Source organism: Vulpes vulpes, chromosome 6 (genome assembly GCF_048418805.1).
Source record: "Vulpes vulpes isolate BD-2025 chromosome 6, VulVul3, whole genome shotgun sequence".
NCBI lineage: Eukaryota > Metazoa > Chordata > Mammalia > Carnivora > Canidae > Vulpes > Vulpes vulpes.
Genome location: NC_132785.1, coordinates 105,344,908 through 105,350,133, shown reverse-complemented (window position 1 = coordinate 105,350,133; position 5,226 = coordinate 105,344,908).

The window sequence follows — 5,226 nt, the reverse complement described above, 5'->3', positions numbered from 1 at the left end:
ATGGTGGGCTGAAAGACCCATGCCTTAATCTCTGGAAACTGGGATTATTAATGTATATGGAAACAAGGTCTCTGCAAGATGTGACTGAGGATCTTGAAATAGAATTATCCTGGATTATCAGGGCGAGCTCTAAGGGTATTCACATGTATCTTTATAAGAGGGCGGCAGAGGGAGGTGCACACCGACAGGAAAGAAGGCATGAATGAGAATGCAGGCGAATGTGCCACCGGCTGGTGTCTCTGCTGGAGCAGCACACACCCATGCAGCAACCTGAGAAGGGGCCCGGATATGTTTGAAAATAGCTCTGCCATTCCCACTATCTTCTCCTTTCTGAGATGAGTATTCCCAGATCATTTCTACACCTTTTGCAATCTTAATTGGATTTCTCTTTATCACTATCCATCTTCAAATGTGATTCCCAGCACAGATCATGGCAGACAAGACAATGAGCACTGGCAGGTCCTGGCAGGCCTAGCCCTTCCTTTGTTTTGGACACTCTGGTCTATGAATATGGATCAAGTTCATGTTAACATTTTTGGCAGCTATATTTTACCATTTATTCTGATGAATTTGTTTTTAATTAAAACCTCTAAGTTTTTGGGGGCACCTGAATGGCTCAGTCGGTTGAGTGTCTGACTCTTGATTTTGGCTCAGGTCATGATCTCAGGGTTGTGAGCCCCACCTTGGGCCCTAAGCTCATTGAGGAATCTGCTTGAGATTTTCTTTCTCTCCCTCTTCCTCCCCCAACCTGTGCATGGCACACACACGCACTCTCTCCTTCTCTCTCATAAATACATCTTTATATATCTTTTAAAGATTTTATTTATTTATTCCTGAGATACAGAGAGAGAGAGAGAGAGAGAGAAAGGGCAGAGACACAGGCAGAGGGAGAAGTAGGCTCCACGAAGGGAGCTCGACATGGGACTCCACCTGGGTCTCCAGGATCATGCTCTGGGTTGAAGGCGGCACTAAACCGCTGAGCCACCCGGGCTGCCCTCATAAATACATCTTAAAAAAAAAAAAAAAAAACAAGATGTTTTCATATGCAGTGCTATTAAGCCATCTCTCTCCTGTCTTATATTTATGTAGCTTCTTTATTTTGGTTGTTTTTTCCTTGCTAGATTTTTAGATCTTCAGTTACCCATTCTCTTTATATTCATTGTTTTAAATTTGATCTATTATTTTGAACTGTTGATCCTTTTGGATAATAATTTCATTATCCGATTCATTGCTCCCCCTGAATGTCATATGAGTGTCACCAATGTCCTGACCTGGTTAACTGCAGTTTCTGGAGTCCCTTCAGCGGAGCTTTAAGTCCTCGCTTCCCACTTATTAGAGTTACATGATGTTGAACAAGCTAATTGTCCATTTGGACGCTCTGATAAAAATAGGACTTATCTTTAGGATTCAATATAAAGGGCAGCCCCAGGGGCCCAGCAGTTTAGCACCGCCTTCAGCCTGGGGCATGATCCTGGAGACCCGGGATCGAGTCCCACATCGGGCTTCCTGCATGGAGCCTGCTTCTCCCTCTGCCTGTGTCTCTGCCTCTCTCTCTCTCTGTGCCTCTCATGAATAAATAAAATAAAATCTTAAAAAAAAGTATTCAATATAAAGTGCTTAACACTGTGCTTCACATATATTAAGCACCTAATCAATGGTAATTATTGTTAGCAGGGATTGGCAAAGCAGCTCAGCAATGGGGTGAGTACTAACCCTTTGCCCTGTCCTGACTCTCTGCTTAGTCCAGACTGGGGGGGACAATGGCGGTGTTAGAATTATTGATTAAAATGCCAAAGAAGGAACCGATGGAAGAGAGCTCCTTGGCAGGCCATCAGAAAGTCCCCAGGACTTGACTTAATCATTTAACCAACAACCTTTGGGGATGGTCTTAGAGTTGCCTCCACCTAATGGCCCCATGGTAGCAACTTCGTTTTGTTTGTGTAGTTATAATGAGAGCTGTTGTCAAATATATTGCTCAAATCCAGATGAACTCTCTTAGAACATTCCACCCATAGCCTATGGGGAAAAAAATGAGGTTAGTCTGGCATTGTTTTCTCTTGGGCAACTCATGCTTGCTGGCCTCCAGTGTTCGCTCCTTCCTTTGTAGGAGCTAAGGAAGGATTTATTCAGCAAATGTCAACTTTACTGGCCTAGAGAGGTATGATTCAACAGAGCACTTCAGGACTTGTCCCCTTTCCAGGGGAAGAGCAGGGAGGCAAAATGGGGGTGTTCCTAGCCTTCTATCCCTATGACACCCAGTATCCATTTTGACCAGTTTTCTGTATTTGAGTTCCATAGATACTGACTGCATTTCTTAAAAGGGCATCAGGAAGGATCTGAGAGCCAATGTTTGAAAACAACTGGTTTTAGCTACTTTGAGATCTCACCTTCTTGTTCTTTGCTCCCCTTAAACTTAAGAACAACTTTCCAGTTCTTTATGATCTCTCAAAGATCACCAAGAATAGGACAGCAAGTTTATCTGCATCAAGGCATCTCTGACTTCTGTGATGTAACTTCCTCAGGCTGAGAGACTCCAGCCTACCTGAGATGCATGAGCTCTTGACCCCTGGCTTCCACTGATGCTCACCACCTCCTGTAGCACCTCTTTGAGGATGAGGAGCTTCGTCTCTGCAGGAGGAGGCAGGAGGCCTGCAGGACCCAATAGCTCTGCTTTCTGTCATTTGTTATCATCTTGCTCTAAGTAAAGGGACTGTGTCTCCCTTGTTCTCCTTCCTCCTGTTACTGAAAAAACCCTTGCTATGTCTTAGCATGTTACACAGGACCCAGCTGTTCTGGTGTTTAGAATCCTTGTGGATTTTAAAAGTGGGGAATGACTCTCTCAGACTCTCTCAAATTTCCATTCTTGCTCCATTCTGTTGTTACTAAACCAAGTACATGTGCTGCTCTTTCTGATCCTGTGTGGGTTCTAAAGACTTTCTTCTCTCCCTTGTTTACATGCTTTTGTGTGTGTGTGTGTGTTTTAAAGATTTTATTTATTTATTTGACAGAGAGAGCACAAGCAGGAGGAGCAGGAGAGGGAGAAGCAGGCTCCCCACTGAGTAGGGCCTGCTAGGGCTAGGAGCAGGAGAGGGAGAAGCACGCTCCCCACTGAGTAGAGCCAATGCTGGGCTCATCCTGGGATCATAACCTGATCCAAAGGCAGATGCTCAACCAACAGCCAGGCACCTCTGTTTTTTAGTTTTTATATTAAGTTTCTTGTAGTGCTCTCTGTCTAATCACATCCAATTCTTTGGCTGTCTCCCCCTTTCTCCTCACCAGTCTCCTTCATTCATTTAGAAAATAGTTATCAAGTTTCACCTCTGTGCCAGACTTTGGGCTGAGCACTGAGGATATTACATGCAGTTCCCATTCTTAAGAAGCGGGGGGAATATAGACAAATACAGTGTCATTGTCACAGTTTCCATTTTTTAAGTATTTTGCCTCTCTATTGAATCACTTCCTCTTTAGAACCTGAGATCACAGGATAACTCTGGGGCAAGTAATGATCTCTGTCAGTTGTGAAAGAACATGACTTTATACCAGCTGAAGCCTGAGCAATGGGTTTATATTACAGACTGGAAAGAGAAAGGGAGCTGACTTCTATTGAGCACATGCTAAGCACTAGGTTGGGTGCTCTAACACACTCTGTCTTATTCTTCACAAAAACCCAGGAAGGATATATCTTAATTCTCATTTTACAGATGAGGAAATTCAACTTTAGTGAACTCTAAGGTTACAGAGCTATAAATCAACATGTTGAGATTCACATCCCAGTTTGTGTTTCCACAGTATCTTGTTGCAAAATTCAACCTCTTTTGAAATGTGGCCTTTGACCTTCCATGTCTTCTGTACCAAGTCTACATTTCTAATCACCTTATACACTCAGCCTGGTGCAGAACTTACTTCTTCCAGCAGTCTTCATTAACCACCCCAGAATGTTCTTCATTTCCATGCAATCCCTCTTTTGGGCTCTTCATTATATTCTATTAGTTGACTTTTGTCTGATAGCCATTGTGGGATTATTTATCTTGGTGGTGTACTGGGCTTTCTTATTGGGGCTGCTAATGCCTCCCATCTCAGTGATTAGCACAAGGTGTCCAAGTGTGAATTGTAATCACCTTCACACTCAGTCTTCATCTTTTCCCTCCTCTCCTCCTTCACTGGACCTTTTTCTATGTGCTTTTCCTCCCATTTATGGGTCTATAAGCCTTCTGTGCTCACCAGGAGGTTTAACTTCTAGGTCTTTACCCCAAATACATAGCAAGATGGTGTCCACAGTTGTATGTGTAGGCCCTGCCCATAGTAGGGCCATACTATATGCCCACAGTAGGGCTTTTAATCCACCAGCAATGAGGAGCAACAGAGGCCAGAGTGCTCCTGTCCTTCCTTCCATAGAAATGTGACCTTTCTGGAATGTAGCCCAATGTCACTCAGTTCCTTTGGCTCTGGTTCATGATGCCCTCTGAAGCCACAACTAGCACCCCGATGGACTCTGAGCTCCACTGTCCACGCTGCAAGCAGCCCATCCATTTATTAACAGCCAGAGCTTTTGCTTTATTCATGAGACATGTGGCATTTTCCTTTGGAATCTGTATGCTTTTTTTCCCCCCTCTCCTTTTTTTTCATTCACATTTTCCAGACCTTGTTCCAGGAGAAAGGCCGTGGTTTTCACCGCCATTCCTGTAGGCAAATTCCTTAGATGGTCAGACAATACGGATTGGTGTCATCTGACAGAATGTGTGGAGTTTGTTAGTTTTTCCTCTCCTGTCTCTTCAAAGTGCACATATCTTAGCTGAAGTCTATGAATCATTCATCTCTGACATGTTTTCTTAGCCCCTGACATCACCGTGTGACAACACTGCCATTGCCTCTCAGCTAGGACTAAGCAACAAGTCAGGGCAGAGCAAAGGGTTAGCACTCACCCCAGTGCCGAGCTTCTTGGCCAGTCCCTGCACCTGCCAAAGGAGGCCCTCTCCCACTCACTGATTCATCCTCACACTGACAACCCACCGAGCCGGTGTGTTGGCAGTTGTCACCCATCATTTTGTAAATAGAGACAGTAAAGATTCTGAACAAAGAAACTTGCTCAGGGACACATGAGTTGGTGACAAAAACCACACAAATGGCTTCTAGGATCCAGACCCTGCCTGTCCTGACGTTGTCTGTCCCAAGTCTAGCCTGGGAGCCCTATCCCTGGTCCTACAGAGGGCCCCCACAACACCTTTA